General features: G+C 52.0%; 1 long non-coding RNA gene across 3 annotated transcripts; it reads left to right on the top strand.

Moving 5' to 3' along the window:
- Positions 1-3,203: 3,203 nt before the first annotated feature.
- LOC141279348 (uncharacterized) lies at positions 3,204-11,458 on the top strand. Of its 3 annotated transcripts, none has more exons than XR_012333416.1 (3): positions 3,204-4,003; positions 5,236-5,366; positions 7,521-11,458. It is a non-coding gene; the product is annotated as an uncharacterized lncRNA (long non-coding RNA). The 3 variants fall into 3 exon arrangements; XR_012333417.1 differs by having other exon boundaries at positions 3,205-4,003; positions 5,273-5,366; positions 7,521-11,457; XR_012333415.1 differs by having other exon boundaries at positions 3,213-3,481; positions 5,273-5,366; positions 7,521-11,456.
- Positions 11,459-12,532: the final 1,074 nt, after the last annotated feature.

Here is a 12,532-nt window from a genome sequence, read left to right on the forward strand (position 1 = left end):
GTCCCTCTGGCTCAGCAGTGTCCCTCTCCCTGTCTGGCTTCATTTGAGTGTGTGTGTGTGTGTGTGTGTGTGTGTGTGCGCGCCATGCACATTTGAGGGTGGGCATTCAGGGCTCTGCATTCATCCAACCGGGCCATCTGAGAAATTCCCAGCTCCTGTGAGCTGTCGCTATGAGATGGGAGTGGGTGGGAGTTGCTTGAGACTGAGGACAGGACCCCATCGTGAGGGTGTGGGCGGGACACACATGTGTTTCCCTTTTACTCTCACACTGTGACCACACTTCACTTCTGACACCAGAGGTGGTTGGGGGGGGTGGGGGTGGAGGAGGTCCCTCACATCAAGCAATTATCTAACACCAACTGGGGGGCCCTACATTGAAATCAATTCTGACGCTATCTACCTAGAGACAGCATCAGCTCCCACAGGTGAAGGGCTCAGTCCCACAGGACTGTCCCCCCACACCCCCCCCCAACTTCAGATGCCAATTGCAAGTCCCAGGCTATCGCTTGTACTTCTGACTGACTTGCTATAAATCAGCCTTCCCACAACCCCCTGCTTGGGTTCAATAATTTGCCAGAATGGCTCACAGAACTCTGGGAAACACGTACTTAGATGTTTACTGATTTATCCTCAAAGGATAAAGCATACATCCAGATGGAAGAGATGCATAGGGTAAGGTATAGGGGAAGGGGCACGGAGCCTCCCTGCCCTTGCCAAGCACACCACCCTGCCAGTGCCCCCAGCAACCCAGAAGCTCTCCGAACCTCAGACTCTGGGGATTTTTATGAAGGTTTCATCATGCTGGCATAATCAATGATTAACTCAATCTCCAGCCCCTCTCCCCTTCCCAGAGGATGGAAGGTGGGGCTGAAAATTCCAAGCTTCTAATCGTGACTTGGTCTTTCTGGTGACCAGCCCCCATCCTGAAGTGATCCAGAAGCCACCAAGAGTCCCCTCATTAAAACAAAAGACACTGCTAGAACCCAGGAAACTTTGAGGGTTTTAAGAGCTCTAGTATTTCACAGGTCAGTTTCCATGAAAGCCTAGGTACCCAACAGGGACCAAACTGCAGCAGCTGACTGTTCAGAGTTGAAACCTGCAGAGGAGACAGGAGCAGGGACCCAGGTGCCCAGGATAACCCTGGATGACAGTTGTTTGCCAAGGGCTCAGTCCTAAAGGTCCTCCAGGGGCCATGCTTCTTGAGTAAACCAGGCCTCTGATCAGAAGGGTCCCGGGACACTCATGAGGGCAGAACCTAACATTTGCTGGTCCTCATTCAGTATCCAGGACAGCTCAGCCGGGGCTTTTAAAACAACGCCTGAAGTCCCCCACTCATTCGTGCCTGCAGTTGACTTGTCCTCAGCACTCACTTTGTGCCTCGCTCAGTGCTGGGCATGAGGTCACTGTGGTACAGAAGTTCCAGTCTTATGACAATAAAGGTGGCGTGGCATGAGGCCCTAGGACAACTAAAGACCTGGCTTTGAGAGGACAGTGAAGAAAGAAAATCTAGTAGGGGCATCCAGGAAGCCTTCTCAGAGAAAGTGGCTATGAAGTAGAGACAGCCCAGGCAGCAGGGGTTGGAAGGGGTATCATGGATGTGGCTGGGAGGGCCAGGGTAAGCCCCCTCTGGAAGTCCTTGAATCAAAGAAACCTGATTTTCATGAGGGCCTGACCAAAGGGTGTAGCAGGCCTCTGGGGCAGACAACGGAGACCAGGGAGGGGTGACCAATTTTCTGAACCCCAGGACCTCAGGGAGGGAGTCAGGGAGTCAGTCCTGTAGGCTGTGAGCGTGTTACTGGGAAGAAGCTGGGGGCTAAGGCTCAGGCTTGCTCAGAGATGGGCCCTGCTAGGATCCCACTGGTGTGGGTCACAGTAGCCTCCCCTTTAAAACCCAGAGCCCTCAGGGGCCTGGGGGTGTGGGGAGAGCTCCACCTGTTGACCCCACCAAAGCCGGCTCCCAAGGAACACTCCTACCCCTTTAAGACCTTTGAGACCCATTATGAACACTAACCCCTTTTAAAGGTCTCTTTTTTAAGAAGCTCAGCTTGGTTCTAACAGAGAAATCACAGGAAGTACTGATGACTTCCAAATGGTGAAGTTTTCTGAGCAACAGGCCCCAGTCCTGCCTCCTCACCCCACTCCCAACAGCACCAGTGTTTTCTGCCCCACAAGCCACCTCTATAAACACACACACACACACACACACACACACACACACACACACACACACACACACACACACACACACACACACACCCATGAGGATTCTTCCTGGCTCACCCAACACAGAGTTTGCTGCCATGTGAATTCTAATAGGGCCCTGCAGATAAGAAAAGACCACGCTGAGGCTAAAGAAGTATTGTGTACGGACACCACGCCCCTCCTTTCAGTTCTCCCTCTGACCCACACACCTGGTCCCGTGGCACACACATTCCCACGGGCCACATAGATGGTGCTCTCTCTGTGATGGGCAACATCCCGGGGCAAATGTCCAGAAAGCCACTGGCTACCAGGGCTCCGCCTCTGAAGAGACAGCTGCCTGGAAACAATGTGTGGGGGTCAGCCCCACATGGGGAGGCTGAGCTCCCTCAGGGACACTGTCAGAATGGAAAGAGAAGTGGGCCCAGACCAAGGCTCTGATGACTTTTTAAAGGTAGGAAGAGAAGGGCACAAAGGAAGCTGAGGAAGGTCTCGTCCAAAGCTGTAAGGAGAGACCAGGGCCTGCGGTGCCAGGAGTGATTCAATAAGGAGAGCGATGCTCAGGGTCCAAAGCTGAGGGAGAGAGTGCAGATGACCGAGAGGCGGCAGTGGCGGAAGCAGGTCGGCCTCCAGCCCAGCGCCAGCCACCTCAATTTCCTCCTGATGATAAAGTGGCTCTGATGATAAGAGGTGATACTGAGGCAGAAAACCTCCAGCTCAGGCTTGAGCTGCAGGCCACCGCCTCACCTGCATCACGCCCAGCTCTCTACTGTATTGGAAGAAGGCCCAGTGACGGAGGTGGTTGGCTCAGGCCCCCGCCCTGTGCTGGGGCGGCGAAAGGCGGGAAATGAACTAGATGCTCTTGGCCCTTCTCAGATGCAGACTTCATCCTAAGCCTGGTTCTTCCCAGCTGCAGCCATTTCCCAGCCCCTCCCCAGCACGCGCCGTCTCCACCCCTCTCAATCCCGCCCCTCGGCGGCCTGGCGAATCCAGATAAAGGAACCCGGCGGGCCGCGGCCAGTAACCCCACCCAGACGCGGCTGCCTGGGGGAAGGAGGAGAGGGCGGCGCCCCTTCCCCGCGGAGCGGCCTCGGAAGCGCGCCGGCATCCGAAACTCGGATCCCGAAGATGCCCAGGCTCCGCCCAAGAGCCCTTAACCGGGCTCCCGGCTCTGAATCTGACAGCTGGGGATCCGACATACCCCCCGGGCGGGCGGCGCTGAGCCCCAGTCCCCAGCCGCGGCCGTCCTCGCACGCGCACGCCGTCTTGCCCATGCGGCCAGGTCAGTTTCCCCGTCTGGGCTCCGGGCCCAGTTGCCGGAGCTTCTCGGCGCGGGGTCGGGCCAGGGCCTGGGAGCGGGCTGTCTAGAGAAGCCTGGGGACCCGCGGGCGAGCGCCCCCCGAAGGCGGGTCTGGGGGGCCCTCTTGGAGCTGGGCTGAGGCCTCGCTGGAGCCCCTTGTGGCGGATCCAAGGAAAGACTGCGATTTTACTCCTCGCACAGTGATCCCGCCCTGAACACCTGCCGGGGACACCCCCTCACTGCCTGGACACCTTTTGGCATTTTTGTGTAATGAGGAGGCGGTGCGTGCGGATTCAGGGCAGACCATGGGGCCAAATCGTACTGCAGCGGCACCTTCCGTAGTCTTTGTCTTTGTCGCGGCGAGGATGGATCACCTAGAGGAAGGGGATGGGGAATGCACGCCATTCTCAGTCCGAAACCTGGAAATATTTTTTTGCACCAATTACCAGCCCTCCACTTCCAATCCGTCACTAAGACCTGCGCCCTCTACCAGCTAAATAAATGGTGAATCTGCCTTCTTTTCTCTATCTCTATGGCCACCCCCTCTTACGTCACATATATCACAGTTTGTAATTCTGTATGTGAATTACATGATGGCACTCAGGGTGTAAGAAATGAGGCATTTCTTTATTCTGATAAATCAAATTAAATCAAGTTGGAGCCCCTCCTCTCACTGCCAGGGTGGGCAGGAACTCTAATATTAGTCATTTTCCTAGAGCCTCACCCTGTCCCTAGGTCCAGGAGGCTTAGGCCATCCTGAGAAGACACATAGGTTGTCACTATGGCTGCCCCAGCCCAGCCAGAGGGGCACTGGCAGCCCCACACCCCCTGCACCATGTCTGGCTGCGGAGCTCCCAAAGCCTGCCCAGGTTGTGTGGTGTTAATGCCGTTCCCCAGATACTCCTGTAGCCATCCACATCTGAGCCCATCCCTCAGAGGCCCCGTAATCCAGACTCCCCAGCTCCCTGCCCTTTCTACACACCCCCATTCCCAAGTCAGGCCAGTCTACCCCCTCATCCATCAAAGCACCTACACTTTTCCCCCCTCTCCATCTCAGCCCATCCAGTTTAACATCCTCTGTGAGCTTAGACCTGATTCTTGGGGGGGCAAGGGCTGCACCATCTTATATTCTCACCAGCAACACATGAAACGTTCTAGTTTCTCCACATTCTTGTCAACACTTGGTCTTGTCCATCATTTTTATTATAGCAGTGATTTCTTTGTCTATTACAGAATCTTCCATTCTTGCCTACACACCCAATAGATATGTAATAACTATGTGTTGGGTGGATGAATAGGAAAACAGGAAACGGAAGGTTTGGGCAGGAGGATGAACTCAGTTTGGTTCTTACTAGTTACTCCATAAATCAGAGCGGAACACCAAAATGTGACATACATTGCCACCAAAATACACAGAAGCCCAACGAGTGTGCTTCTTTCTTACTACTAGGGACAGAAAACAGCAAATTCCTTTCACTTTTCAGGATGTGACAGTTTTATGTATCAACTTGACTGGGCCATTGGGTGCCAAGATATTTGGTCAAACATTTTTCTGGGTGTGTTTGTAAGGAATGAGATTAACATTGGATCTGTAGACTGAGTAAAGCAGATTGGCCTCCCCAGTGTGGGTGGGCCTCATCTAATTTGTTGAAACAGAATAAAAGGCTGAGTAAGGGAGAATTTGCTCTCTGCCTGGCTGTCTTCAAGCTAGGACATTGGTCTTCCCCTGCCTTCAGGCTGGAACTAAACACCATCAGCTCTCCTGCTTTTCAGACCTTCAAACTTGGACTGGAACTATACCACTGGCTCTCCTAGGTCTCCAGCTTACAAACAGAAGATCACAAGACTTCTCAGCCTCCATAATCCTGTGAGTCAATTCCTTATAATACATCTCTTTGTATCTATCTCTATATACACATATCTATAGCTGTATCTTCTATTGATTCTGTTTCTCTGGAGAACCCTGACTAATATATGTTTCCTGGCACGATCCAGACCACTGAACACCCAGAAACTTCACTCAGGGGGCAGGGCCCTGTGTTCTTATGGGATTCATCTCCCATTCTCAGCACATTTGTATCTTATCAATGCATCTAAAGTACCTGCTACTTTCCACTCTCTGAATCCTAGGAACATGATGTAATCAGTGTAGCAGACAAGTATGATGTTGTGTGTTATGGGAGGATGGTCAAAATCCCCACAGGTTACATTGTAACAGAGAATCAGAGACTTGGGGAGTTTCAAGACAAGATGAGAAAGCTGTATTGCTGTCCCTGCCAAGAAAAAGAAAGCTGCTTCTGGCATTTTCCGCAGAGGAAGTTTAAAAAAAAATTCTTTCTCAGATAAATAGTTTCACATTAAGTAACAAAATATATGTGTATTTGCTCCCATAAAAAGACCATACCTAGAATAGTAGCTGCTGGAATCATCTGAGTAAGCTTATGATAATTCGCTGTCATTCTCCAAGACCTGTGCCTTCTGCACAGACCAAAGAAGTAAATTAAGTGGGATGTAATAGAAACCAGCCTGCATCTCTCAAGTTTTGATGAGGGCACAAATTTCTGTGATTCTCCCAGATCTGTACCAGTTTATTGATTGGTAAGAAGAAAAAGTTCCAGAAGCTTCCACTTGGCCCTTTCTACCATAATGGCCCTTATTCCACAGGTCTAGAGGCTCATGTGTGCTGTAAATTTCAATTATACACCCTGAAACTAAAAATACAATTGCAGGGTGATGCCTGGACTTGAGTCAAAGCTCCAGTTGTCACCTGATGCACCTGCGCCTCTACACAGTGGCTTTCTATGTCCTCAGGAATTAGCATTAGATAAGCTCAAGGTCTGCTAATCCCTGAAAAGCCTGTGTATTTTCCTTTCACAGGGCACAGTTCTCTGGCAAATGCCCTAGGGCCCTTTGTGGAAGGTAGGCTGCTAAAAGGAAGATTTACAGTATGTATCTGGGGTGCTATTGAAGGGGCCGCTCTGAAGGGTACTGACCTCTCTTCCATTCAAGGGGCTTTGGGTGAGAGACCAAAGTTCTCTTTCATAGTGGGTCAAATCAGGCTTCTGCTACCAGGCCTGGAGGGTTTTGGTCGTTGTTTTGCTTTGTTGTTTCTGTTATACATTAAGGAGGACTTAGAGGCTGCCTATCCATTTGGTCCCTTTGGTCCTATTTGGCCCTTAAACAATTAGTCTTTGCTAAAGACATCTGTGGGTTAGACCATTCTGAGTACCACTTGGCATCTGACGTCCCAGATGGCCAAGTGCTGCTGTCTGTGCTCTGCTCCCCTGGGATCCCATCATTTCCACTGAAATCATGGAGCCCATTTCTGTGGCAGTGTCCTTCACTAGTATCCCTAGCCTGCAGAGAACAAGTACTGCATCATGTTTCAGAGATGCTCCCCTCACTAACATGTTTCTTCATGCCTTGGCGAAGGGAATTTCCTCCAGGCTCTATAAGAGGAAGTCGGGAGTGTGGAACTTGGCTTGGGAGTATGTGAGTGGGTCACACAGGGTAAATCCACACCAACATTGCTCCCTGCTTTAGCACTGGATTCCTTCCTCTATGTTAAAGCAAGGAATTCTGGCATTTCAATATCAACTAAGCATAGGCCTCAGTTGAATCCAGGTTTCAGTCAACCAGCTAAGCAAACAATGAAAACCACTCCTAGGTGCTCAAACTGGCACACTGACTCTGCAATCTGAGGTAAATGTACCCGTATTAATAAATCCAGCCCAGTGAAAACTGTGTTCCTGCCTCCATGCACTAGCACCCGCAGAAAACGTTCCCACATATATCATCCAGACTCCTTGGTGACATAAATTAGCAAAATCTTGCAATTCTTCTGATGTGGCTGCTTCCTCCTCCCCCATCTGACTCTGGAACTAGTCTTCTGAGACAGGAAAGTGTCTAATCCCAGTTATAGGACTGGAGACAATGGGATTGGTGCGTGAAGAGACTTGGCCTCCCCCTGTGGGGTAGATTGAAATCATGCCCATGATATTTCGCTGCTCTTTCCATCCAGACGTGAAGTCTCTTTTTCAGCCCTCGAATCCAGGCTGGCCTCGTGACTTGCTTTGACCAACAGGATGTGATGGAAGCGACATGTTATAAGCTGCAGAGCCCAGGCCTCAGAGGCTTAGCTCCCGCCTTCATCCTCTCAGAATCCTGAGGCCACCACGGTGCCAGGAAGAAGACGGGGATGCAGGCACACATAAGAGAGAGGCTCAGCGCCCAGCCATCCCAGCTGAGCCCAGCGTCCAGTGGATACAGTCACCCGAGCGAACCCAGACAAGACCAGTAGAAGGACTGCTCAGCCACCCCGCAGAACTGGGAAAAAGAGTGAATTGTCATTTTAAGCCACTAAGTGTGGAATGGCTTGTTTCTCTGCAATAAACAACTAGAACACTTTGCAGGGTAACTTCCAAGACAAGGTCACTTCAAGGTCTTCAGGCAAGGCAGCTTGGGCTGCACGGGGATTTACTGGAGCTAGGGGTGCTCTAAATCGTCCAAATCCTGCCATATGGCCTCTAATTCCCTCCCTGAGATCAGTGCCCTAAATTTCACCTGAGATCTAGCAGCACTGTGAATTCAGCTGACAAACTGACAATGTAATTTGTTGACGGCAGCATCAAACTCCTGTCTTGGTAAGTTATATAACACAGCTTAGCTCTCCCCTCCTGTTGGGCCTCCTCTCGGCTCCCCTGTTGAGTTTGTCATCTCTGGTTTACACCAAGACAGAGGAATGACATGAAAAACAAAAGGAAGTCTGAGAGCTGACCGCTTCTCAGTAGGTGTGTTTGAAGTGTCAGAACACTTTCTAATTCTTGCTGGGACAGCCAGGTGGATCAGCTCATGCCCGGACATGTGGACTCCGTGCTCCCCCCCACAAATGAAACCCTGGTGGTAGGCACGTAGGGGAGCTGAGCAGACATGTCCATGTCACAGAGAGAGAGGAAGAAAGGTGACAGCAAGAGGTATTGAAGGACCAAGTCCCCCAGAGAGCACCTGGAGGGAAAATGTGGTGTGTGCTGCCCAGAGATGCTTCCCCAGAGCTCTGGGAGCACAGAGGCAGCTGCGCTTCTGACAGGGGCCCAGGAAGGGTCTCTGGAGAGTCGGTAACCTTTGAGATAGGCTTTGAAGGATGAGGAGGGCTCCACTGGCAGAGGTAGGGGGAGGCATGATACCAGCAGAAGAGGCCACATGAGCAAAAGTAGAGGGAGGAAAGTCCAGGGGAGGGGATAAGTCAAGCGGGGGCTGTGGGAAAAGGAGGGAAATTGGAGGGGTGGGAGTGGCAAAACCAACTGCTCTGCTCCTGCAGAAGCGTTCACTGACCTCGGGGCCTCCCCGTCAGCCGCCTCCTCCCAGCCCCTCTCAGAGCAGTTCAGCCCAGCACCTGGCAGCCAGGCCTCCCTCTATCTCACCCCCACCCTCCCCTGGGCCCCTCGCTGTGTCCCAAGCTCCCATGGCCCTTCCAGCGGCCGCACCTCTGTTCACGCTGGGCCTCTCTTCCAGAATGCCTCTTCCCCTCTTTCCTACCAACCTCTAGCACCTCTTCTTCCAAGAAGTCTTCCCTGACCACTTCAGCTCTGCCTGACCCCCAGGTTGTATGGCATGATGGAAAGAATCAGGCTTTAAAGTTGTGGAGATCTGGGTTCAAATCCCAGCTCTGCAGTATGATCTTGATTTACCTTCTCTTATTAATAGTTAATATTTCTCGGCCACATATTATTTGCCAGGTACCATGGGTTACCTCATTTCGTTCTCACCACAGCTCTATGAGGTACTTGCTATTATCATTCCCATCTTACTAGTGAGGAAACTGAAGCTCAGGGAGGTTAAGTATCTGGCCCAAGGCCACACAGCTAGGAGTGGCAGAACTGGGCTTCCAGTCTGGTCTGCCAGGCTCCAATGCCTCTGTTGCTAAGCACCAGAGCACCCACTGGACCACTTCCTTTGAATGAGCATTTATTAGGCACCTCCTGTGTGCCAGGCGTTGTGCTGGGTTTGGGGATGTGGCCAGGGCGTGGGCAGACAAGGGCTACTCTCAAGGCGGCTTTAGCTGCGGGGACTGGAGTAAAGATTATATAGAATCCCATTGGTTACTGACCGCCTCCTGTAAACCGTGGAGCACGGAGCTCACGCGTATCGACCACCTCTCTCCTCCACAGCCAGCTGACCTGCGCTCCCATACGTGCCAGGCTCTGTCACTGACCTGCTAGGTGGCCTTGGGCTGGTCACGTTATTCTCTAAACCCCAGTTTTCTCTTCTATAACTTGGGATGGTAATAGCTACCCCTGAGGGAAGCTCTAAGAATTAAGAGCTTCCCTCATGTGTACCTGGCAGTGCAGGGCACATAGTCGGTGCTCAGTAAAAGTTAATCCCCATCTCCCCACACTTGCGCTCACATCCAAGACCCACACAGTGCAGCAGGGTCATCATCTTTCTGAGACTTTTAACAAGGAGGTCCCTTCAGTGGCCTCCAGGTGGCAAGAAAGCTCCACACAGAGCTGTGATGGGCCATCAAGGGCGCCGACGTGGCTGGTCCAGCCCCAGCCCAACCTTGACCTATCCACCTCCACCACCTGCCCTGCCACCCTTCACACCAGCAACCCCACCCCTCACTGTGAGGTGGGAGCACAGACCTCCCACCACCCTCCCGCCTGTGCCCGGATGGAGGCAGGTGGCCTCAGGGCCCCCTTTGTGTCATCTGGGCAGCCCCACACTCAGCCCTGCCTTCCTTCACTGCCCATGCCCACCTGGTGGGGAAGCTGTTGCAGGCTGAGCGTTGGGTCCAGGAGTCCCAGCTTCTAGTCCAGTCTCCCCATCTCTGAACTATACCTGTGTGAGTAGGAAGACTTCCCACCTAACTGGGCTATTGTGGGGACTAAGTTGGACAACGTATACAGACTGAGGTTATGCACCTTTCCTGTTAAAATCTGGCCAGTTCCTCTCCTGCCCTTTCTGTGTGTCATGGAGGAAGAACAACTCTCCAGCTGGCTAGGAGCATTTCCCAGCTCAGCCCTACTGGCTGTGGAGCCTCAGGCAGGTCACTTAACCTCTCGCAGCCTCGGTTATCTCACCTGTAAAATGGGAATAATCCCTACCTAGCCAAGCCGTTAGGAGGCTGGGATAAAATTTATATATATCAAGTGACCAACATGGTGTTCGGCACATAGTAGAAGCAAAATACAAAGGAAGGACCAGCTGGTATTATTAAAATCATTTTTCTGATCAAGAAATGCCTACTTACCCTTCAAGGCAGCCTACATGGCACTTCCTCCTGGGAGTCTTCCTTGATCTCCCCATGGCAGTCATGGCGCCCACCCATAGCACCCTTCTGGATTCCCGAAGCCCTGGTGCCCTTCTAACACAGCTCTTTCACTTACTAAAATGTTTTGAGTGCCTTATGTGTGTATGACACTGAATTTGAGTGCAGGACATACAGTGATGAACAAGACATGGGCGCAGTGGTTAAGAATCTGCCTGCCAATTCAGGGGACGTGGGTTCGATCCCTGGTCCGGGAAGATCCCACATGCCGCGGGGCAACTAAGCCCATGTGCCACAATTACTGAGCCTGCGCTCTAGAGCCTGTGACCTACAACTACTGAGCCCACATGCCACAACTACTGAAGCCCGCGCACCTAGAGCCCGTGCTCCGCAACAAGAGAAGCCACCGCATGAGAAGCCCGTGCACTGCAACGAAGAGTAGACCCCGCTCGTCGCAACTAGAGAAAGCCCGCATGCAGCCAAAAATAAATAAATAAAAATTTTTTTTAAAAAGTCATCGTCCCTATTCTCGTGGAGCTTCCATTCTAGTAGTGGGGACAGACCAAATGTGTCAATAGGTGGATAATTTAGGAGCACTGAGTCAGTAAAACAAGAAAACATAGTAAAGAAACTGATGTTGTGGAGGAGCTGCTTATACTGGGTGGTTAGGGAAGGCCCTTGTGGAGTAGATGACATTTAGGCCGAGTCCTGGACGACAAAAAAGCAGGCTTGCAAAGATCTAGAAGAACCACTTGCCAGAAAGAACAGCTAGTGCAAAGGCCCTGAGGCAGGAGAGTAAGTGTGGCATGTCTGGGAACAGAATGATCCAGGGGACTGGAACACGGTGTGTACCGAGCATACTTGTCACTGTCCCTACGTCTCCACTTCTAGATGAAGCCTCCTGAGGGCAGAGATCTAATTTATTGGGTTCACAGCACAGAACAGACCTGGAGTTCTAAACAGTTGTGTTGCATTATGGTAATAATGGGAGTGAATCAGCTGGCCCTTCTGCAGCCCCATTCACATCTTGGAGGACTCCAACTAGGTTGCCCAGCCAGGCAGGGATTCCCTCCTCGGACCAACAACCCCCAGGGCAGAGTTGTTGGCAAACAGAAGCTGGAGAGGTGCCCAGAGAGAGGTAGTGACCTTCCCAAAGTCACACAGCCAGCAAACAGCAGAGATGGGACATGAATCCAGTTTCCTCTGTTCCTCTGCCTCCCTGGCCACTGGTCTTCTGTCCTGTGCATCCCACTTGCCCTCTCCCTCCCTGAGCTGTGATGTCAGGAGCCCCAAGGACCATGAAAAGTAACCAGTGTGAGGACTGTTATCAGGTCCCTCATCTCCTGCTGCAAACCCAGACACAGAGCAAGGTTCCCACAAGCCCCTTCTTCACAAAGTCCTGCCCAGCTGGGCAGCCTGAGCTTGTGCCCTCTGGCCCTGGATGTGGATGAGGTCAGCTTTAAGTGAAAGCCTAGGGGGCTGAAGACTGGGACCCTGGGGCCCTGCACAGCAGGACAGCAGAGTCTGGGCTCCAGGTCCAGCACTGTCACTCCGGCCCTGCAGCCACCATCTCTCCAGGGTAGCCCAAGCCAAAACAATTTCCAATTCAGCACATAGTGGGCCTGCCACATGGTATCATCTGCCAGGATTTCAGGGCCTGACAAGGGCTATTAGTAGCAAACGTGGCTTAACAGAAGGAGCCCTTTTCCCCGGGGAAGAATGAGATGGGAATCTCTGATCCAATCTCCTTCCATGCTCTGACAAAA

The sequence above is a fragment of the Tursiops truncatus genome, chromosome 8 (assembly GCF_011762595.2).
Source record: "Tursiops truncatus isolate mTurTru1 chromosome 8, mTurTru1.mat.Y, whole genome shotgun sequence".
Lineage (NCBI taxonomy): Eukaryota > Metazoa > Chordata > Mammalia > Artiodactyla > Delphinidae > Tursiops > Tursiops truncatus.